Here is a 25269-nt window from a genome sequence, read left to right as displayed (position 1 = left end):
GATTTAAGTAACCTACAAAAAAATGAACAGAAAGGAACTCTCAGCTTTCTGATCAGTCGACGTAAAACATGAAATTGACTTTTTTTTTCAGCATTTCAAGCAAATCCATTTTTATTACTCATACTGTAGTTCAAATATCCAACACACCAAATCTTTCTGACTAAAGCATGATGTAATAGCATCCCCCTCCAAAATTGCATTATTTGATCCAGAAATATAGAGAAAGGATAAAGAGTCAAAATTGCTCCAAAGTAAACCTGAATGCCTTGGTCATAGATGACCTGACTAGCCCACTTGGTTATGATTCTCTATTATGGCCACATACCGGGAAATGTGAAAGTTCAACCAAACAATGGGGGCAAATAAGCAGGTCAGTTCACGTAAAACTGTTGGCTGCATTTTCAAGTCGAAGATCAAACCATAACACACCATCAAACCTGTCTTCTGCATACCAAAAAATTATTTACAGTCGCCGAAGCAGTTGGGTAAAATTATGACCATTGGTCCACAAGGCTCAAAATATTTTTTTTGTCTTTGCGAAGCTGTTTTGCGAATCACTGACTTCATTTGAGGAATGTGACAACATTTGCATACGTTCGCGTGCACGCGTGAGCCCAGCAATCTGTTTGGGATCGTCTCGGCGGTTGATTCTCAGTTTTGCTCTCCAAAATGTTTTCATAAGGCGTGACATGCAAATTTTGCTTGGCCAAATGCAAATTCTGCTCCTGAAGCTGCCATGCCAAGCCCCTCATTTCACATTTTATTGCTGATTAATACATCAGAGCACTCCATCGCAATTCCAAGCTACCATGCCTTGTCAGAGAAATCTGATGGGAAACTTCAGCGCTCCGATTATCCAAGACATGATGCAACTCATCATTCGTGCACTATCATTAATTGGGCGATACCGAACCATGAATGCACTTTATGCATTTGAACCTTGCCGACTATGTATAGTGCAAACCTTTTTTTTTTTCCCCAACACAGGTTATGACAAGGCTTTTTTTTTTTTTTTCGTGAACAATATCACTTTTAACCAAAACAATACCAACACTGCTACTGGTAATAATAGATCAGATACTGAGGTTTCATCATGCAAGGAGGCTGCAATATTTTCCAGAGCATGCACACAGCAGGATGGATTCCAGCCAGATAATTGGCTGCATTCTAGAGGCCTCTCACTCGCATGTGCGCCAGGGAACAGGAATTGTGCCTTGGGGGGGAGAGGAGGGGGAGAGGCTTCGTCTGTGTTGGCTATCTCACACTGTACTAATGATGAGAGAGCACATGATGCGCTGGGTCGAGCAGACACACGCAGAGACAGAGAGAGAAATTCCGAAATCAACTTTATTAGGCCTTTCCTTCCCAAAACAGTGCACGTTGGTAATGGGCAAATAAACTACCTTTAAAAAAAAAACATAGAGCAAAAGCAGGAGGGAGAGATAGAAATGGAGAGAGTGATAGAGGCAGCCCGGGGCTGAGTGTGACCACTGGAGTGGAACGTCGCGTGACGCAGGTGCAGAGTTCAGAACCCTCACGTCCGCGAGCGATTCCCGTTCAACAAAAGAAAAAGCTATTGAGGATCAGTGGCTATACACAACAAAGACAGGTTGGCTGGCCGCGGCAACAATCATGCTTGGGATGAGAGCATCGCGTTGGGATAAATTCATTCTCAATGGCATTTGGCACCGAGACAATGGATTCGTGGCTTTCAAAAGTTTAGAACCTTTGAACATTTTCATGTTTCCCCAAATGTAAAATTATTATTTGGAGGGGGCAAGCCCCAAACTATTCCATTAGCACTCTTGGCTGTACGTTTAGGACAAGTTGACCCGTGTGGTATGTTACTTTTGGTGTTGTTTGTTCAAAAATGGTCTCCACCTCTCAGGTCTTCACACTAACATTAGAATAGACACAGGGAGACTCTATTCACTTGAGGTGACTTCTGGCAATTGTTTTTTTTTTTTTTTAATTTCAAGGCTCTCATAGTAAAGGGGGCCGAATACGTTTGCATGTAACACTTTCTAGAAAAAAAAAGTTAAAATATAATGAATACATTTGAGCTTCATAAATGAGAACTTTATGTAAAAGAAAGATTGAAATTTATGTACTCAAAATATAAGGGTGGTTTTAAATAATTGTTTTTTCCTATGACAGGTAATTACGTATCAAGTATAAAAAGTAATTGTCATTGCTGGATAACCAGAAAAACCCAGTGGGCAATCTCTATTCTGTTGTCTTTTCACAGTGCTTTTATTTCTACTGATCTGATACGAGCTAAGCCAGCAAAAAGCGCGCACCTTCTATTGCCAGCTATATAAACACATGATCATGCTGAAAGATGACCGATATGTCTGATCAAGTTGTTTTCATGAAACTATCACAGGGTGTTATTTTAATCATGAGACCGGTTCAACGTTGACCCAGCTGTGGAAAAAAAAAAAAAAACAACCAAAAAACGGAGTCCAGTTTGCAAGTTACATCTTGCATCCTGAGTCGCCCTGTCGTTTTGCCAGAAAGTCAGGAAGCGCGTTGCCATCAGCAAAGCCTTTCAGCACTCTTGTCACCCGATGGGCTGTAAAAATGCTTATCCCACGCACACACACACAAACGCACACGCGGGTTATCCAGCATGCAGACTGCCGAGTGCAGGTCGGGAGTAATTCCTGCTCACAGCACTGTGCTGCAGGCAATGGAGGCGCTGGATATTTCATTATTCATTAATTTACTGTTTAACAAATCCTGTCATTACTGAGCTAGAGCTGAGTTCTTTCTCTCCCTCAAACACACACACGCACACACACACACACACGCGCGCGCACACACAGTGGCGGGTGTCAGGCGTTGCAAATGGGCCTGTTTGATCCTGGCCTTCTCAACAAATGCGTAGAGAGCCATGAATAATAAGAAACGCGGAGCTTTGCCGGAACGAGCAAGCGTGACACTACCTCACAAAAAAAAAAAAAAAAAAAAAAAAAAAGCCCTTCAGCGTGTGGCAAAAGTCCGCTGGGGCCTGCAATAGGCGCCTGAGGTTCTTTATATGAAAAGACAAAAAAAAACAAACAGTTGGCATAAGGGTGATCGATATGAAAGCCAACGCACCCCCTCTGCCGCCCCCCCACCCATACGGCTCACGCGGAAGGTGAGAGCGAGACTGGACAATTTCCTGTTTTGCATAAAAGGTCAGCTCAGCTGCTGCTTATTTTCTTCACTCAACTCAACTCAACTGTATTTATAGAGCACTTTCAAACAGCCATGCTGCATACAAAGTGCTGTACATGGAGCAATTAACATATACAACAAACAGTAAAGCAATTCACGACTGACGTTCATTAAAAGCACCCCAAACAACATGCAAGGTGGCTTTTTAGAGATCTTAAATACAAAGGAAAGTGCATTTCTCAACAATTATTTTTTTTGTTATTGCTGGAATTGCATTCCATTAATCGGTTTTAACAATGAACCATTAATCATCTTGTTTGGAGAGAAAAAAAGGAAAATAAGGCGATGGCTCCACAAAAAGCCCGAGGCTGAGTGCTGAAACACTTTACATTGAAAAGCGCGAGTCAACTGTAACAAAATAAAAGAAACTCCAGTTTGTCAACATGCTCAGGGCTGAGACGTCGCCTCAACATCGTGACAGGAAGTCCGAGAGCTGGGACGTGGCACTCGAAAGAGGTACCAAAGAGGAGGCGACGCCATTAGGACAACAAACAGCAACGTCATTTAACCGCACGTCCAGCTGCCACCTCCTGACAAAACATTCAAGTTAAAAATGATCAAATCCACCCACCCACCACTTAATACCTTGAAATCTTGCCACCGAAAAGCCCCTTAAAACGGAAAAAGACCGACATCCCAAGGAGGACCAAAGCACCGTGTATCTCAATGGAGTACAGCGTGACCTGTGGGTGGCCACCGACTTGATGTCATTAACACGTGACATATGGCGAGCTGACGAGGAGCGGCTGGAGGCCGGCGATGCGCCTTCACGGCCGTTCTTGTGTCTGCGGGGGCCGTGGGAGGCCGCGGGGCACCGGCCGGCCCGACCGAGTCGAGCAGCTAGTCAGCGTCGGCCGTTGAGACGCAACGTGTGGATCAGTATGCATGACGGACAATGCGCATGGATGGTAGCTCAGGGCGAGGTGTGGGTGGTTGTTGTATTGGGAGGAGGAGGGCGGGGAGGGTGGGGAGGGGGGCTCGGAGGGATGCTGGCAGTCAGATTCCCTTAAGGACGGTTTGAAGATATTAAGTTGAAGTGACACAGTCGCTGCTGCTGCTGAGGCAAGACAGCTTCTCAAGGTCACACAGAGGAGGACGCACACTCCTATCGCCAAGCCACTCATGCTCATTTGGACACAACAGCACACACTACAATCATACCGACGTAAAAAATAAAATAAAATAAAATACAGATGATGCTATTCGACCTCAAAAAGAACCAACAAAATATATATATATATACATGATGCTTCAAATATTTTTGGCCAGGATCTATGACAGGTTTTGTTGACCCATTGCATTTTTTTTAATGAAAGAAAGTCACATCACATCGACGACAACAGATCTTCAACCTGCAGAGTTTGAACTATTTGTCAGTCGTTGAACAAAAATCAAGCATTCATACACCGCAAAACCGACAGAGCTGCAGACCTTGACGCAGCCCTCAAACCCCGAAGCCGCACTTTGCTGAGGCCCAGCAACCTCCACACCTTGCGCAATATTCATCCAGCCCACATATCGTCCCTTGAGAACCGGTTGTCATAAGGCGTGGCTATTGTTCGAGGCATGCTTGGGTCAGAGCAATTACAGACAAATAAACGGGGGATACGAAAAATTCACGAGAGGTCAGAGATAACAGAAACCCACATGAAATAAATGAGCACACCCCAAAAGAGTGGACTGAAGTATTTTCGTCCCACCAAAGGGCGAGTCCATTTAGTCGGGAAGTAAACCTCAAAACATGACAATGATTTGCCAATAATGCAAAGCAACTATTTGAATACTTTTGACTGGGAACACATTTGGGTGTCACACAGTGCAAAGAAACCTAACGCGCCCGACACAAATGACGGTACTTAAAAATAACAACTAGGCCATCACGGCAAGGCTACGACCGTTAAGAGCAATCAAAACCGCTTTTCAGTTTACAGTCTTAGCATGAAAATGTTTGAAGCCGCGCTTAATTGATTGACCTCGTTAAATACCCCTGAAAGCCTGCTGGCGTTATGAATTGATTTACTTTCAAAAGAAACATTTGCACGCTTCCTCTTAATCCCTCCTTTTAAATAAACAGAGCGCTTGTGCACTGAGGCGTGTCGCTGGGGATGCGGGAGCAAACACAAGCGCTCTCTGGCCATTAGTTTATGTTTTAGGTTAAGGAGTCGGCTGTTGATTTGAAGGGAGAAACGCTTCCGCGAGGCTTTGGCTTGATTAGTCTCGGTAAATATCTTTCTTCTTGCCTTAATATTGCCTAGTTATGTCTGGCATTCAAACATTTGGAGCCAGAGAGGATAACGCAGCACTGAATGTTAGCGTATTGGCTAGAACAACTCTAATTTATCATAATTCATGAACGGCACATTTATTGTCGATTGATTGTATTGCAATCTCATGAGAGAACATTTGAGTCGAGTTCATTCCGGAGTTGATTTATGAGCGTAGAAAAGTTTGGGGAAACTTGCACAACACGTCAACATTTCGAGGCCGACGTTTGCCTTCAACCGGGTCTGTGTCAGATCAATTTAACCTGGGAAACAAAAAAAAAAAAAAAAAAAATCCCATCAGATCGCAGAATCTAGTTTCATTCTGGTATGTCCTTCCGCACGATAATGTAAATGCGTCGCAAACAGGTAAAAGCGTGACCACGGATTTGGCAACAACAACTCCGGCGAGATAAGAGCACGGGGGAGCACGTCCGATCATTTGTTATCGAAGAAGATGATGAGGGGGAGAAGAGACAGTGTATTATCTGCTGTGTTTCAGCTATAATAGGAATTCATCTTTGGCTCACAGACTGCGTGAAAAAAATAGAGAGAGAGAGAGAGAGAGAGAGAGAGAGAGAGAGAGAGAGAGAGAGAGAGAGAAATTGCCTCAGGGCAATGGAGGTCTCTGCTCGGTGTCTGAACAAAATGCCTAGTCTGATCGAGTGAGCAAGGCCATGAACCAACCATCTGCCCCTATAGCATCAAGCCCAGCCTCATAACACTTCTAATACTCTGTGTGTGTGTGTGTGTGTGTGTGTGTGTGTGTGTGTGTGTGTGTGTGTGTACTAAAGCTAGACAGAGATCCAGCCACCAGTCCACTTCAGTTTGAATGCACAGAAATTATAAAACTGTGGTTTCTCACAAGAGAATTGCAATGCAATTAGTCAGAAATGGACATATTCGGTCACGGGATGAATTAAATGATAGCTCCATGATAATAATGTCAAGTGAGGATCAGACTCACAACCGTGCGACTCGGCCATCAATTTTTATCTTCTCGCAATGTTTTCAGCGTTTATGAAGGCATCGCTGGAGACATTTTCAATAATCGGGCGCAAGATCCACTTTGGCTGAGTGTGAGACGAGGGGACAAAAGGGGGACACTGGTGTGGCCAAAGGGCTCCTCGGACAACAACACCCCAACCAACAAATTTTCTTGATGTCAACCAAAGAGGACAGGAGGAGGCCCTACCGTGACGCTCATCGCATCTGAAGCCTCCATCTGTACTGGTGTCTCCCCACCAGTCAAGTAGCCAAACATACACACACACACACACACACACACACACACACACACACACACACACACACACACACACACATACACGCGTACGCAACAACACGTATGGCTCTAATTGATTCTGACAGTGCTCACATTCTGTTAGGCCCCCACAGTGTTTTTGCATGTCACTGACCATAACCAAAACGTACACTTCTCTTAAGGAGCTACACCACAGGACACGTGGCGCGGACACCCGAGGAATACCACAAGACAAGGGTGCGGGGAGGGTGTCCAAGGGAAGGAGAAAAGTGGCCTGCGGGTCCCGTCATCTCTTCGACACGAGGGCAAAGTCGGGCGCAGCGTAGCCAGTAGAAACAAAGTAAGCGGCCAGGCCGGATGCGGCGGCGGGTCAAAATAGGCACGGTCCGGCGTGGATGCTTCTCCAAGTCCAAGGAAATATGGCATCACGGTCGGGTGGAACACCAAATACGGGCAAAACTAAAATTATGACGTGGTCTTAGATGGCAGCAGTGGAAACTACTGGGCTTCAATGAGAATCTTTTTTTTTGTATGTGTACCATAAAATAAAGTTCAATTGTTCCCATGATTTTTTTTTTTTTTTTTTTATAATTTGTGACTTCAAAAAATATTTAAGAAAGACATGTACTGTACTTACAAACTCAGAAATTCAGCTAAACGCTTTTCTATGCTTTCCATTAACTTTGATGGGAACATCGCCGCTGACGCGTTTTAGCCTGCTCGAGTCGACTCTTTAAGTCTGTTTAGCGACGACAAGAGCAGCGCAACCCAGAAAAATGCTACCGGTCTCTGCTGATGGCGCCGTAGCTCTGTTTACTGGCCTGTGGGTCGACCAGACTCAAACGGCCACTTGAAAAAGGGGCTTTCGAGCGGACGACACACTATTTTTAATATTTAATTGAGGGGTCACTAGTGAAATGATCGAGAAAGTTATCGTTGGTGATGAGAAGACCCATCGATGAAAGATTTATCATTTACTATGCCGGCACACTGACAGTTATTAAGTCCATGCTCGGGAATGAAAACAATGCTGAAGGGCATTTTTTTTGGGGGGGTGTGGGGGGGGGGGGTCAAGTACAAAAACTGTTATTCTGAAGGTTGACTGAAATATGTGAAACAAAGTGTGCCAAGAACTTGGCAACTCCAGCGCGTCGACAACTGAAAGACAATGGCGCTAATAGAGCGAAAACATTTCCAGTGGCAACAATAGGTTACTCTTATGAGTCATTCCACGTGTGTGCGCACACACGCACACACACGAAAGAACGGATTGGGCTTGATTGACAGCTTTGACCTCAATGTGCATATTTCTTCTATCGCTCAAGGCACCAGCACACCAGCACACACCCCAGCACAAACAAACACACCTTGCACGTGCCTGTTCAAATGCTCGCTGACAAAACTTTTTATACATGCGATGTATCAATTTACTCATGCCGGATATGCATACTTGTCACTTGTCTTGTTTAGTTGAGCTTGCGTCTGTTGATATGCAACATGTATGAACATGATTTAAATGCCTGACACTCGAAGCTAAGGGTTCGCAAACTTTTTAGAGACACGAGAGATATTTTTCCAAGGACAGCCTCATGAATCTCAAGGCCAATTAAACATACTGTACCCCCTACGTATATCCCGAAGGATATAGTGTAACAGCAATTTGTTTTTGCAGTCACATTTTCTAATTTTTGCCAATTTAGGTTTAGCGCCATTTTTAAAGTTTCATCCATTGTCAGTTGCTGGGAATCCTGCGCTTCAAGTAATTGACGAGTCAAGTGACTGATACGTTTATGTGATAGGTCACAGTTATCGCAAAACTTTTTAATTGGCCCATAGCTATGGTGGAGAGCGGAAATTGATTCTGTATGTTTGCATTATCGGCCTGCTAGTCCCCCTAACTTGCTAGCCTGGGAGCTAGTGGGCTTGAAAATTGCCGCTCTTCCTCCCAATTAGCTTAGCCGTTTTGAATCACATGTGCACTGCAGGGGGGCATTTTTTAAAGCAAATTTGCCCCAAGTGTTACATCACAAAATGGCCACATTCAAAAAAGCCCACTCACAGATATTTTCACATCGAGACAGATAATTTGGTTGATTTCACCTTTAAAAGGGCGGATAGGCACTGCAGAGATCCAATTACATCACAAAATGGCCACATTCAAAAAAGCCCACTCACAGATATTTTCACATCGAGACAGATTGGTTGGTTGGTTGATTTCACCTTTAAAAGGGCGGACAGGCACTGCAGAGATCCATCTATTTGTATACAAGCAACAAGTCCATTTCCCCAATTTTTTTTTTTAGAGGTATTTTCCTCACTCACTTAAAATTACGCAATTCATTAATTTTACATTGCGGCGTTGGAAGAGGAACAGATGGCAGCAGTGACTCAATTTGTTCCTGTTCGGCGAAACTTGGGAACATTCTAGCCTCGTTATCGTGAAAGCATATTTAATGTGAATGAATTGACTTGGCCATAAATATATTACCTACCATGATGTTACTGGCGTGCAAATTGGTGATAAAAGACAAGCAAAACGGATGTGGTCTATTTGGAAGGGGGGGGGGGGTCCATTATAGTTTGACACACAAAACATCCAAACAAACAAGCAGATAACGAAGGCTGTTGTGGGGAAGGGGTTGTCGAAGTAAAAAGCGAGAGGAGGGCTCACCATCTTCTCCATTAAGTTCGGCTGACAAATTCTCGCCGCTAATTTGCGTTTGGTTAATTAACTAATTACTGAGGATGTCTGAGGGCGAGGCTGTCTGTCAGCCTGTATCAGTAATTATTTTCACCGTTTTAATTAGACTCGCCCATTTCTACACTCAATTCCTTATCCCCTCCGAGTTGCTCCATCCGGGGAGCCCGGCCTGACATGACAACAGACGGGTGCTCTTAAACTTTCACGCCGCAGCTCCGAAATGATGTTACGTGAACGGGATCGAAAAGTTGCCATGCAAAGTGACTAAGAAAAATAAATTGTATGTGCAGGAGATTTTGAATGCACCTAATGTGGTAAACCTTTGCAAACGTAACACATGTGATGTGCAAATTAAAGCCACTCACAAAAAAAAAAAAACGAGACCATCATCATGTCAGCATTTAACTTCCTCTTTCAATTTTTAAAATGTTGCCAGTACTACAAAGAAAGGTTGATGATGGCAACATCTCAACATCTCAGTCTATACTGTGCGCCTTCAGGGTTCCACTGTATAGTCAATGTGAAAATGTACACTACTGCACACGATCAATACAAAAGTGTCTCAAGTTGTGGCAAAAAAGTTATTAAAAGGAATGAAGCCCATTGAACAAGACACAGCACTGATTGGAAACATAACTCAAAGCAAAATCTCCAGGGCTGAAGTTTGAGCACTTAACAGCGACACAGATAGCTATTTGCAACACAAGGAGAAGTTTGATCTTAATTAGCAGGACTTGAGCTAAAAATCACACTTGGCACCCTGACAGTGATCAATAAGCCATTTGAAAAGAAATGGTCAAAGTTTTCCCATTGAAAAGGGAGTTTGGCGTAGCTTGAAAAAAATAGTCATTTTTGAGTGATGGATTGGGAAGATTTTTTTTTCTCTTCCTGCCGTCCACGGCTGGAAAAGACACACGCGCGCACATGCATACGCACACACGACTTAATTCTAGAAAAAGAAAAAAAAATTCTTGACATTTCATTGTTTTCCCTTAACCCCTTTCCCTATTTATATCAGTAGCAATTAACAGAAATGTCCCATATAACTTGTCTTTCGTCTATTTTGTGCATGTGCGCCTTGCTTCTTATTTTTATTTTTTTTTTAATGGCTTAAATTTTTCATGCCGGGAAGAAGATGCCTGGTCAGCAGTTTTGCGCCGGGTCAGAGCGAGGCGGAAAGAGCGCAGGCTGTAAACAGTAAGCAGATCTCTGGCAAAGAGGCCGAACAGCAGATTTCATCCCATGAAGCCAACTTTAGAAAACGGGCAGAACTAATGAGGACGCCCAACAAACACACACACACACATCCATAAAACAGGCACACCATCCACACCCATATCCACACACACACACACACACACACACACACCCACACACCCACACACACAGTGTCTGAGCATTTGGAGGCCCCAGGGCCCCGGGGCCAGAGCAGCCCAGATACCTGATGGGAGCAGGGACATCAAAGCTGCAGGATTAAAGAGAGGAGAGGAGAGAGTGCCGCAGGCAGGAAATGCTAACTTTTTATCCGCTTCCCAGCTAATCCTGTTATCTACAGAATATAGCTGTGTTTAACCCCCCTACACACCTCCCCCTGACAACACACACATATGGCATACACACACATACAGAATGCAGTGTTTTTTTGGGGGGGTTCAACAGTCTCCCAGAGCGCCCTCTGGTACCACTTGGAACCCCTAAAAACCATCTGCTTGTGAATCTTTGTTCAGAATAATGTCAACGTCGCGGCGGAGCATCTTTGGCCATAAGTTAACCCAACAGCTTGGTTCCTTAGTGCACGTCAGTTTTCACAGGTGACGTAACAAGCCCTCTGGCAGACATACCGGGGGCCTGTAGATCGTGATTGCCTCAGGCCCAGAGAGGAGCCAAGGCCCTTTTCATTTGTTTCCCCAACCGTGCTTTGTTACTAAACAACAAAAACTACAACAAGTGAGAGTGGGGTGGTTCACATACGGGATCTAACTTTTGTACTGCTGGAACAGGATCAATTCACACTAAATGCACCAACAACCACAGTTTCGGCAGTAATAGAAATTGAATTCGAAACGTGGTCTGAGATAAGCCGCCTCAAAATAAAAGTGCAGTTTAGATTTACGACAACAAGGCGGACAAGCATAGCATCGATACGGTCAACCGAGAGTGCGATACCAAGAGGAATTAAAATGGTCACTGTTGCCGCTGTCACCTTGAAGAGGAACTTAACGGTAGTTACTTCAATGATTAGTTTGTTTTAAAAGTAATTTATTTACTTTACAGATTTGATTTTAGAACTAAGATGACGAGTTACTTAAATAATTACGCTCAGTAGAGGCCAACAACTCCACTTAACAAAAAAAAAACAGTCCATTGGAAGTGCATTTTTTTATTTTTCAGTAATGTTTAAGGACGTTTTTAAAAAAAAAATTATAGTAAAACTAAGACAACCTTTCTGAGTTTTTTAGATATGTCCCATTATTTATATGTATATATAATTTTTTTGTTCATATTATACTTGAAGTTTTGATCACTTTCTAAATTTTAAGACTTATTAATTTCAAGATTCTACCCAAACATTGAAATAGTTCTTGACACCCACAACATGTATTCAGTCGTTGACCTTCAACCGCGTCGATATAAAATGTCATAACACGCTGTACATCCGTATGATTTCTTTGACATAGCCCGAGTTAGAATATTTTAGGCCAAAAATGCAAAATAAGGTTACAGTCACTTTGACCTGTGACCTTGAATTCTAATCGGTTCATGTTTCAGTCCAATCGAATTCGAGAGCCAGATACAATAAAATTCCCTTCTGGTAGATATTCATAAGAATATGGTAGAATGCGAGGCCACGGTGACCTTGACATTTCACCTTTGACCACTAAAATCTATTTAGTTCATCAGCGGGTCACAAGGGTGAGTTTGTGTCAAATTTGGGCAAAAATACCTTCAGGTGGTGCGAAGATATGCATGCACTCGAATGGGACGGACAGGCAGACGAATGGCTAGACAACCCGATAACGCAAGCGCCTGCGGCCTCTGATCTGTACAGAGGCGCTAAAGTGCAGGAAGCTGAAAGAAGAGGAAAGTCGGACCATACAATGTTTATATGAATGGGGCACTGTTAAAAAAAAATACACTCTGCTAATGCATGTTGATGAAGTGAAATTGTCATTAGGCTAATCAGCGCTAAACTAATTGGGAGTCATGGACCCTCCTATCTACTAATTCTAACCCTAAACCCCAGCCCATATCTGCGAGCGAAGAGCGGAAGAACTGGTGAGGGGAAGGAAAAAAAAAAAAAGAGTAGAAAACGAGAGTGAGGTAAAGAGAGGAAGAGAGAGATGGAGCCTAATTAAGAGTGCTGGGATTTATGCAAATGAGACTGTGCTGATATGGTAATCAGAGCCTGCAGGGCCGTAACAGGCTGTGTGTGTGTGTGTGTGTGTGTGTGTGTGTGTGTGTGTGTGTGTGTGTGTGTGTGTGTGTGTGTGTGTGTATCTAAGAGGCTGACAGCTGGCTGTGAGGAAGGTCAGAGCCAATCAGGCTCTTACTCTAATGCTCACTGCCCTCTGGCCACTTAGCCATCTCTCTCGCTTGTGTGCTCTTCTTCTTCACTCTCTCTCTCTCTCTCTCGCGGGTGTCTCTCTGCCCAGCGCTATCCGCCGAGCTCGCTTGTCTTTCAGAATGCATCTTGACTGCACACACTCTCTCAAACTTGCATTTGGTGGCCACAGCACATTTGAAGAGAAATACTTCCATGTTCATTTTCGTAGCGACGCCATGTCACGAGTGACATGGCAGGTTTGCGTCAATATCATGCTTAGCATCCCTCATGTGTCATCTTTTTAACAATGTATTAGCGACATCTTAGCAGGATTATGCTAGTTGCAGATATCTTGTCCAACAAAGTGGTTTTATTTTTGTTTTTTGTTTTTTTTGTTTTTTTAACGGTAGGGTTGTGAATGTAGTCGTGTAATTCTAAACACATTTCTTCCCTCCTTAAAGCTTGACGACAGACGGCGGCATCACTTGTGACTAGAAATTTCCAAACTCCTCTTCGGTTTTCATTTGTCGACCTCACAAGAGGATATTTTCCACTGCGGTTTTGGATAATTATTAAATACACACACACACACACACACGCACACACACACATACACAGATCCCAGGGCCATGTGGTCATATCAACACATCTGAATGTAATCCAGTTAACACAGTGTCCCAAATGACTAAATTAATCAGAGAAATACTATCGGGCTCATCTCTTTGCACTGCTTTGATGTGCGCACACAAACACACACACACACACACACACACACGCACGCACGCACGCACGCACGCACGCACGCACGCACACTTGAGTAGAACAGTGATGGAGCTGAGAAATGACTTTACCTTCTCACATAATAAGACCCCAATCCCGCGGAGGGGGCCTGTGAGATACTAGCGATGCTCCGACAGCCCCAAGGCCTCGGAAACACACAAAAACACACACACACACACACACACACACACACACACACACACACACACACTTGCGAGTGCAACAGATCAAAAAGATGCATAGTTTCGGGGCTACAGATAGACGGTACAAAAAGAAAGCATCGCACAAAAGAAGAATCAATCTCTGTTTTCCGTCCAAATGACGCCATTCTTAATTGGTGACTTGACTTTGTAGGTACAACAAAAGTGATTGCGTTGCTCCCCCTCTTATCTTGATAGTGGAAGTTAAAGCAACAGCACAAAAGGTGCCGCCATTCACAACGTCAAAGAGAGAATTTCACATTTTTCTTTAATAACGGCTGATATGATGAGCGAATGCAGAGTTGGGGGAAGTTGAAGACGGCATGACAAGTCAAGTTTCTCTTAGAATCCAGTGGCGTCGTACACTGCTCAAGGCTATCTTTAAAAAAAGTTTTGCATGTAGTTTTCAGGCTGGTGATCTAAGGTCGTAAATTCAGATTCACTGTCAACATGAAATGCGATGGAAGCTCTCAAACCCAAGTCTTAGAATTCAACTCTATTTAAAAACTTTTGGTAAAACCTCGAGACTGAAACTGGAGACTGAAAAGGCAGTTAAAAGCGGTACACTTTGTGCGTACGTTCAAAGTAGTAATACTCCAGTACAACCACACAAAGAATTACTGACCATCAAAATGAAGCAGGTGTTGTTTTCTTGACACCCATTTCAACAACCACACATGCACTCTACTATGTTGAGATGCAAGTGTGCGATTGGCTTTATAAAGGAAACGAGAGGAGCCGCTTCGATTGGCCATGATTAAAGTTGGCCGTGATCACTCCCACAGCAGCGCAAACCTCCTCTCAGATCTGCCGGTCTGATGAATAATCTGATTTCATTCAATTAAAGCAGCCTTAATTTAGTACTGAGGTGAATGACAGACTGTATATTCCCATCAAGGAAATGTTTTTTTTTTTTTTTTTAATATACGGCGCTGCACGTCTTGAATGGTGGCTGTCCTCCTGTACACGTTGACACCAAAGCTAAACTATAGAATGACAGTTGTCCCCGTGGGCTATTAGCATTGTAGCCCGCTCCAAAAATCTCCCGACCGGTTTGCGTTGATTAAAAATGCGCACAATAGCAAAACTTGGTGGCTTTGAGCGAAACTGCTACTCAGAGGCTGGAACCCGCATTAAAATAATGAAAGCAATAAAGGCAACAACAATTTCAAAACCTTTGGAAAACATTTCATAAACCATCAGGAGCCAATTAGAGGAGCCAGCGCAGGCTCGCCTGCGCTTTGTGCACGGGCGTGTGTGTGTTGGGTAGCAGAGCGTTGCAGCGCCCGGCCCGGTTGTGCCCCGCAGGCCCGACCTTCTAATCATTATCTGTCTGTCTTATTACGCTCCAAACCGGGCCACTCTTAAATAAAATATGCAAAGGTTTCTTAAATGATGACCCGAGGCTGCGCGCGCCGCCGCTGCTCTACATGCTGTTAATCTGAGAAATGCAAATTCCCTTCGTCTCACACTCGCCTTTATTAACTTTTTTTGAATTTAAAATTCCACGAACAATGAGTTCTGTCAGCTTCTGAAATTATATTTTCTCTGCTCTTTTTATGTGCGCACGGAAGCGAGTTTAGAGCATGAAATTACCAGGGGAAATATGAGTGGTTTCATCTCACCCGCACAATTTAATTGGCTGCTTTGCAATTATTAGTTTTTGCTGCTAAACTTTTTTTTTCACCCCCCCCCCTTTATTGTTGCCGTTTCCTTAAAATGGCAGCTCACAACAGATTTTTATTTTTTTCCATTTGTGTGCGGGGAGGGGTTTCCGTCTGGTGAACTGTTCCCCGGCCTCGAAGTCACGCCGTGCTGCAGTAATACAAACAGCGTGTGTTTGCTGTGTTCACTGCTGATGTCATTGTATGCAGAAGACACATTTCATGAATATTTGCCATTAGCGCTGTGGAACTTGCAGATGCTCTTTTGTACACTGCCAACCTGGAGGAATATTTTTTCTTTTGAAGGGGTGGGGGGGATCAGTGGCTTCCTCTGGAGGTGTCCTCTAATGACATGCAGATTTTTATTTTTTTTTTGGTCATCTTCGGCTGACAACCTTTGGATTTTACCTCACCTCGTTGCGTTGTGCTCTTGTAGTTACCTTAATGGACGAGAGATGACTTCCGTGACAGTTTCTAGCTTGAAACAGGTGAAAAACGATTCATTCCAAGTTTCCGGAGAGCTTCACATGAGACGACTGCACTTCTCTTGCTACAAACGGACAGTCGAATTCAAAGGAGCTGCGACGCAAAGTCAAAACGGCTCTCTTAAATTAGGATATAAGAAATAAGGTGACGCCCACTTTGGAGTAAATCCAACTATTTATCTTTGAGACTCGCTGCACTGAGTTGTCCTGAGGTGTGCTGACATCACGATACAGAAAACATTCGCTCGAATTTCCAACTTAGCCTTTGACTTGAGTCGATCTACTCTGTTGAGTCGGCATTTGTGCGACTGACCGTTTAGGCACACAATGTTCTGTCATATCACGCTGCTTCCATGGCAACAGATTCATCTGCGGGATGCCAACCTGGCAGATCACTGCCAGGGGAGCGAGGCGCTGCGGGTGGATGATGAGCTGTTGTTGCCCCGCATAGTGACACGCACATAAACGCACAGGTTTATCTATCCGCTGATATTGTTGGTATTGAATAATTCAATGATTTTATGAGGCGCAACCACAACAAATGACTTAATTATGCTAATGCGGGCCGGAAACTCCAAGAGAGCCGAGCGTTGGCGTCCGTGTATGTGTGTGTGTCAGCAGGATTGACAGCGGCCTACGGGCTCCAGCACTGAAACGCTGATCTGGAATTTCACATCCTTATCCTCGATGCCTCAGGACACACACACACACACACGCATGAGGGTTTTATACACACACACACACACACACCTTACATTGACTCGTGTTCATTTTCTGAAGACGCTAATGTGATGATTTAAAGTTATGCTTTACTGGCATCACCGGTAGTATTGTTTGAGAAATCCTATCCGCATGTGTGTTCAAAGGCCATGACTGACCAGTACGGCTCATTAAGAGTTTGCAATTAACCTACCACGCGTGACGGGAGCAAGACTGTTGGTGGAGAAAATTCCTCACAGTACGCATACACAACCATCCAAACGCGGACTGACAAAACAGCTGTTGAAATGTCGCTTGCTTCTCAGTCTGAGGTTTTCAACATCACACATTGGTCTTGCTAAGAGACTGAACGCCGAGAATTCTGGCAACTGCAAAAGTTTTTTTTTGTTTTTCAGGCGCTGACTAAACTTTTAATGAGACAACCGGCCAGCCCCAAAATATGAACCTAACAAGCCAAATATTTTGAGAGAAAAAAAAAGTCCACCTATTGAATACCATGGGATGCTTGTTGATGTGATAAGTTTGTTTACAAGTTAAACTTTGACGAGGACGAACAGTGCTGGTTGGGCAAGTCTACTGGATTTTTTTTTTTTTTTTTTATGAGAATACCAGCTTGGAAAGTAAAAGCAGGGCAAACCACCACCGAAAAAAACAACTCGATCACCTCTCTGACATATGGAACAAACTTTTTCTCCTCCTTCCTCCCTTCTTCCCTCTCCTGTTGTGCCAACTAACAGAAAGGTTGATGATGGCAACATCTCAACATCTCAGTCTATACTGTGCGCCTTCAGGGTTCCACTGTATAGTCAATCAAGACTAAAAGGCAGACTGTCAACAGCTACGGTCAAACGGTGAAAGTCTCCAAAGTTCATTAAAAAAAAAAAAAAAGTGCAAGTAGGATGAGCTACTTTAAAGTGAATTATAAAAACCGGTGAATAACAGCTAGGACAGACTGCGCAATGCAGGCAATACCGCATATGACGACAGACATCAGAACACATTCTAATTTGATTGACAGGTAAGAGTCTAGAGAGGCGTGTTTAAAGACTATTCCCCGAAAGGTGTCTCAATTTTTCACCATTTTGAAAGCTTCCCCGTTGTGTTAACTTCTTTTTGCACTTTAAATGATCTTCAACAAACATTGAGTCAAAGGTTTCATGATATAAATTTTTTTTTTCCAATTTTCACTGCAGTAATCAGAAAGGTTTTTTTTTTTTTTGGGCAAGTGAGAAAAAAAATCATCTGTACTGTGCCCACTTTAAATACAGTCTGCCTAAAAATCACTTTTATCTTCATTAAAAAAAAAAAAAATCCCCTTATGTTTGGTGTCATCGCATATGTTTCTACATTTTAAGTTCAGCTCATAAAATGCATTTCCTACAGGAGAATAGCGACCCCACGTTGATTAAAACACTGTCTGTTTGTATTGTTCCCTGGTTGCCCTCATTAGTATTTACAGAGTATACACCACCAGCAAAGCCCAGACAGACACTCTATTTGATGGAGGCCATGAACATTTTTATGGAAAACAGCTGTATTGAATCTGTTCCAGGCCTTTTTTCCAGCTCATGAATGCAATTTCCCATGCTGCACTGCTCCAGGCTCCTGGCACATCTCGGAGCTAGCACGCTCCCTTTCTCTCTTTGTGTCTCTCTTTATTGCCTTCACACACACCTTATTGCCATTCGCCAATTACCGACACGCGTTTTGGCAACAAACCTACCATTAATTGAAACATTTAATTAGCATTAAAACCAGGAGTAATTAACAGCTTTTCTGCCGTGCTCCCTGAGCCGGGCTCAAATTCTATTAGGCGGCTCCCGACTTTGCTCGACTAACACTGAATTTTTGCAGAATCCACAGATATATATGTGTGTGTGTGTGTGTGTGTGTGTGTGTGTGTGTGTGTGTGTGTGTGTGTGTGTGTTCATGCACACTCGGGGCCCCAGGTAAGGAGCCTCCGTGAGGAGTCAAGCACCAAGGCCAGGCCTGCTGGGTGCCCAGGGGAGAAGAAGAAGAAAGACGTTTCAGGAGAGATGTGAAGATGAAGCGGGAGGTGGCGAGGGGGGGGGGGCGTTGAAAATAGAAGGGAAGGTTTGAAAGCCGGATAATAAGGTGGGAGGCAAAGGATGGACGGTGAGGGAGCAAAGAAAGAGTGACAGAGGGATTAAAAGCAAATGCAAAAGACGAGGTGGTGCGGGTCAATGAAGAAGAGGCGCAACACACGCAGCTTGAAGACGAACAACCATACATCCGCCGTGTGTTTGCACACGCCTGGTCTGTGTGTGTACGACTGTGTGAGGCCTACTTGGAGTAGAAGCAGGGGCCTGGATTAGCGGCGTTTGCCAGGGCTGCGGGGCAGGATTAGCAGGCTGAGCTGCTGTCTGATGCCGCTCTGCCACCACTAATGGCATTATTAATAGGCAGCTAAAAAATTCATTAAAAAATCCATTAAAAATAAATGTGTTTTACATAAGACTTTGCCCCAGGTACAAGAGAGGAGGGGGTGAGGCAGGAGGGAGAGAAAGGGGGACAGTAGACGCGGAAGGGGGGGGGAGATTGTTAGCTTTGAGGTCAGCTGAATATCAGAGCTCTGATGCGCTGGATGCAATAAACACACAAACACTTGTCTCACTCCGAAGATGTTCAAAAACGGCGGGCAAACGTGTTCATCATTTCATCAATGCAAATTGAAAGAATCCACTTCAAACAAATCAACTTTTCCATTTTATCCATACTCTACCGCTTACCCAGGGTTGGGTCGCGGGGGTAACGGCTTTAGCGGGGAAGCCCAGACTTCCTTCTGCCCAGCTACTTCTTCCAGCTCTGCACGGGGGATCCCGAAGCGTTCCCAGGATAGCCGGGAGGCATCGTCTCTCCAGCGTGTCCTGGGTCGCTGGTGGGACATGCCCGGAACACCTCTCCAGGGAGGTGTCCAAGAGGCATTCTCACCAGATGCCCGGGCCACCTCATCTGACTCCTCTCGACGTGCCAACCCGCCTCTGCTCTCGGCCTACATAATGTGTCCGAAAGTAACCATCTCAATGTACGTTTGACTTTTTAAAACATTTTAATCAGCTTGTGGAAGATTAAAGTGGGGCGACTCACAACAACCAAATCAATCCCTATTTGAGCATCTCTCCTCAAAAAAAAAAAAAAAGTTTCCAAGCACAATGTGGTTAATAGTTACCCTCTTTTTTTCCCTTTATTTTCCTTAACATATTCATCTTTTTTTATTTTTTTGGCAGGCGAGACTCCAGACGGTGGGTGGAGATGTTCTGCGCGTGATGCGCTGTGTTGGTCATCTCCACTCCATCTCCACCTCCTCTAAGCGGTCAGAAAACATTTCAGTATTTTCCTCGCAAGAGTAACTGATCAATCCAAAAACTGACTCTAACGCAAGCCGCATCCCCGGGTAAAAGGCCAGAAATTGGATTTTCATGACAGCAAATAAACAATTTTTACTCGGCGCATGGATTTGAACTTCTCCAGAGTCAGACATCATCCACAATGGAGCGCTTCTTAGGCAGGTGGGGACGATTAAGAATATGTCAGCAGTTGGAATCAGAATCCATGCTGGGAGGGGAAAAAAATGTTATTTGTCGGATTTGAAGGGGGGGGGGTATAATGTGAAAGGCGGGAAAACGTAGTACCCGCTGTGCAGAGAGACAGAAGCACAAGTCAGCAACATTCCCACTCAACGCAAACATCAAACATCAGCCAACACACGCAACGAGACACTTTGATCTCGCCCGGCTCCGCAGGAAGCCGGCATCTTGAGAAAATCCTCCAAATGTAAATTAATTTACGCGAGGAAGGGACCCCAAAGCGCTGGCGTGCATCCCAACAGCACGGAGGGTTGAACCCAAACTCTGCAGCTTAGACATTTCAACCCCGGTGAGTCAATCTAAACTTCGAGCACGCCACGCACGCACATGTTCCAGTCCGAGTTTCACTTTGCTCCCGAGCGGATGAGCAAACACTCCAGTTCGGCCTCTGCATACTCGGTCGTTCATCATAACTGTTGAGACTCACAGGCCACTAGCGATATGTAAAGATTGAGGAGATAAATATTGTCAACTACAAAATGTGGACAGGAGAGTTGTGTGACTTAAAAAAAAAAAAAGAAAATCTGTCTTGCAGGGTATTGTTAAGATACTGTATTTAAATATGAATATTTTGGGAAATAGATATGAACTATGGACACATACCATGACCACACGATCAACTTCAACAGCTCATATGTGAATGACCAAAATCTATTCTTTCTGAAGTTTAAAGGTGTTCAACATTCAACAATATCAATCCCACAGTTCAACTGGAAATATTTGAAAAATATGTCAAATGCAATGCGTCGTGAAAAGCTATATTTTCATCATGTCAGCAATGGGGGGGGGGCATTTTTGCTCATATTATGCTCTCAAGTATTTCACACACCAAATTGTAATTATGTTCCAAATAAACCGTGACCCATTCTGCATACAAAATATTTGTCTTGGAGGACGGATGACTAAAACAACAATTAAATGTCAAGTGATGAACTCCACTTGAAGTTAAGATGTTCTAAAGTCCAGATACAAAGTTAAAAAAAAACCTCCAAACACAGCCAAAACTTAAAATGTCCCAAACCCATGTGGGGAAGTTGTATCGTGTACTTCTATCCATATTACTATAGATGAAACCAACAAAGACAATTTTGGCCATCCCGAATTGGAAAAGCTACATTTGGCCAAACACAACACCATTTATGTAAAAAAAAAAAAAAAAAAAAAAAAAAAAAAAAGAGCATCATACCTGCACTGAAGCACGGTGGTGGCGACATCATACTTGAGGGCTGTTTTTCTTCACCTTGACCCTTGGAATTAAACTTCAGCTCAGAAATGATGGACAATTTCATAAATCACTCAGTGCTAGCTCAAAACATTTACGCCTTCTGCTGGAAAGCAAAAGAAATGTCAACAAAAGCCTGACAAACTTCACCTGGGCGATTTTATCTGGGAGTCATCATCATCACTTGAAATGGTGGCAGGTGTGCGCCGACTCCCTTCCAACAGGACTTTGAATGTGATTGGTTCATTATAAACACAGCCGCATCCCACCTAGAAGAGGGTGGCTGCACAACAGTGCAGCCACATGATCTACGCTCAGGCCCTGTATACCAAACACAACAGATTCTCTTTTCACTCATGGAGGTAGCACCAAGCAGATTGCCAAACACAAAAATGCCCCCCCCCCCACCCCTACGTTCACATAAAACTCCACACAAAATGTTGTCATTAAAACACATGTGAAGAACAACAATACCAAATCCTATGCCGGTATCATCATCGTCAGTTCGGATTTTTTTTTTTTTTCGTAATTGTGAGGTAAAAGTGGAAGTGTTGAGGGGGGAGGGGGAAGACCTCAGGTCACATCACAAGCGGCAGTGGCGCTCAGCGAGCTGTCTAAACATCCTTCAGGTTACAGCCAAGCACGTTCGCGTCCTTCGGCCCGGTGACATGCTTGTCTTTGCCCCGTCAGTGTCCGGAATATATGAGAGCACAACTCTTTTCCCCGGCTCTTCGCCTTCACACCGAGAGACGCGCCGCATACGGCCCTTGTCCCTCCGACGTGCCTCGAGGTCCTATAATCTTTTTACAATGTGTTGAAACAGAGCAATAAATCTGTTAGCTTACAATCTAATTTCCCTGGCCTTTTCCGGGAATCCTCATAAACTTTTGGCGCCCCCATTAACAGCCCTATTGAATCAGAGTGCTTAATCCGCTTCCAGGTGAGGGGTCAGAAAATGAATGCTTTGATATCCATCAGACTGACGGGAGCAGAGAAAACTGGGGTGAGGGAGAGCGCTGCGGAAAAGGGCAGCGTCTCTTCCCCATAGGTCAATCGCAGCCGAGAGAGTCAGTCATCCACTTTTTCCCTCGCCGCGGCTCTCATTTTCCATTTAATATGGACATCCAATTAATGTGACCGTGTCTGAGGCAGCTCGCATTCTCATGAATTATTGCCCATCATCCGCACTGTTATGGCCCCGTGAGAGGAAAAGGAGAGGAGATGGAAGAAGGTGGAAAGAAAGGGACGTGTGCGCGGAGCATCTGGCTGGATGAAAGCACACATCGATTAAGAAGAACGAAAGGAATGAAAAGTCTTTTTTTTTTTGGACTGAAAAGTCTGTGGAGAGAAGAAGGTTATAATGTAGACTTTTGGCACAATATCGAAACTGACCTGTGGGTGGCGGCATAGTGCTCCAAGGGCATCCAGACAAACAAGAAGAGCAGTAGTAGAAGAAGAAAGCACCGACCAGTTCGTTTCCACTTCTCTTTGTAATTTGTCGTGGTGGTTAATAACTTGTGAGGCACGTTGTCACAATCACGATGACCTTCATGAAGACGACGACAGTAAACCTTTGGACAGCCAAAGTCCAACAATCAACAGAGCCCAAAACTACAGCTTTGCATTTGAACTCTTTGAATGATGACTTCGACAACTCCCGTTGGCTGCTGGGAAAACACCGCTTAACCGCCAGATTGAATTAAAAAAAAAAAAACAATAATTGAGTTGAGTGTTCCAGGTGTTCTTTATGTGGCTGGGACACAAATTCCCACGATTGTAATACGATGTCTCGTCTCCATGGAGACAGGAGACCTCATAATCGTAAACGATTACATTTGAGAACAAATACTTACCGTGAGGTCACCGAAGCTTGGGTTAAGTGTGCCTGGCGTGTGTATGTTCATCCGAGCAAACCGTATTACACCAAGGCGTGTGATATTAAAGCGAGACACCTTATTGTGGTCACAACACCGGGGATTTGTCATTGTCATTTGGACCTCATTATCCAATTAACACCGTGTGGGCCCACAGCCAAACACACACCCAGTGGACCTTCCCCCGTGTGTGTTTGTGTGTGCGTGCGTGTCTTTGCGGAAATGAAACAGGTTCGAGCTCTCCTTTGTTGCTGTTGTCAGACAAAACACATGACATCTTTCATGCACGTTATTCAGGAATGAGTGTATTCGGTACATGTGAGCAGTCAGTCAGTATTTCATTGCTGTTTTAGACTATTTTGATTTATACGTACATATTCTTTGGTTGCAATGGTTTTTTTTTTTCGACAGTACTGATGGTTTCTGTAATTGCGACGTGATGTATTAAGGGATGGATGAAATCGGGGAAGCAGTCACTGAAGGTCCACTAAAAAAAAAAAAAAAGACTTTTCCCACATTCTGAAACATTTTGAAGGACCAGGGAAATGTGCAATTCATTAAATACTAATATCTGTGAAAAGCTCCGCAAATTCCCCCCGCTCTGCTCTTAATATGTTCTCCTTCACCAATACAAGACTTATTGCAAAGGTCCAGGAAGTACTTCTATTCTGAGCCCTCTGAATCCTGATGTTCGAAGCTTTATTATTAAAAGTCTGAAACTTTTTGGATGCGTTTCGTCAGAAATGACAAGTCACACTCATGTCAGGTCGCCGTAACAACGGACAAAGGGCAAAGATCTCTTCGAACATCTGCAACAGGAAGGCAACCCGGAGTCACTGCAACAGATTCTCAGGGTCATTTTTATTTGATTTTAGAGAGTCCAGACAGGAAATAAATCCAAGGGGAGGGACAGTGGTATGGATTTCCTGCTGGATACATGTCAGCAACTTGGTATGCTACCACTGCTTTCAATTACACTCACTTAACTTTGGACTTTTCCAGTCTCCTGAAAGTGGTCGATAGCAGCGAGAGGTCACCGTGTCTTATTTCCTCAAGGCTTGCACCCTCGCAGTGCTTCATTTTTAAGAGTCACGTGATGTACATCTGCTCTCCAAACGAATGGCCGTGCGGCAACCGCTCATCATATACGGTTAAGCGCCACAGCGGGGTGCCGCGGTCAGAAACGAATTTGTGCAACGTCTGATCAACAAAGTTTGCTTCCCCCAAAGCTTACGCCAAGTCTTCTGGCCTTGAAGGAAAGCGAAGATGTGTGTGTGCGCACGCGTGAGTCTGCGTAATGTCTGTAGAGATGTGTTTTAAAAGGCCTAATGTTCCCTGACATCCCACAGTTAAAGTATCATAGAAGCAGCATGATCGCCCTTGGCTAGTGGGAAAGAGACTGCCTGGGGCCTTTCGCTCTGGGCAAGAGTGTGTGTGTGTGTGTGTGTGTGTGTGTGGTGTGTGTGTGTGTGTGTGTGTGTGTGTTGGGGATGCAGGGGGGGGCTTTCAACATGCAATATTCTCTGTCATCAGCTTAAACAGTTAAACAGGACGTTCAGGGGAAAGAGGAGGACGACGGAGCAGACAGAGCTCGGACGCCACACAGCTTTCCATCCGGGCACTGTGTCGGACTCTTCGTTTAATGAAGGAGGAAATTAAGAGTAGGGATGAAAGGAGATGAAGAAATCCTTGCGATAAGTCGACTCTTATCTCGTTATGCGTCT

This window comes from Hippocampus comes, unplaced genomic scaffold, assembly GCF_001891065.2.
Source record: "Hippocampus comes isolate QL1 unplaced genomic scaffold, H_comes_QL1_v1.1 scaffold174, whole genome shotgun sequence".
In the NCBI taxonomy this organism is placed as follows: Eukaryota; Metazoa; Chordata; class Actinopteri; order Syngnathiformes; family Syngnathidae; genus Hippocampus; species Hippocampus comes.
This window is presented reverse-complemented; position numbering follows the sequence as displayed.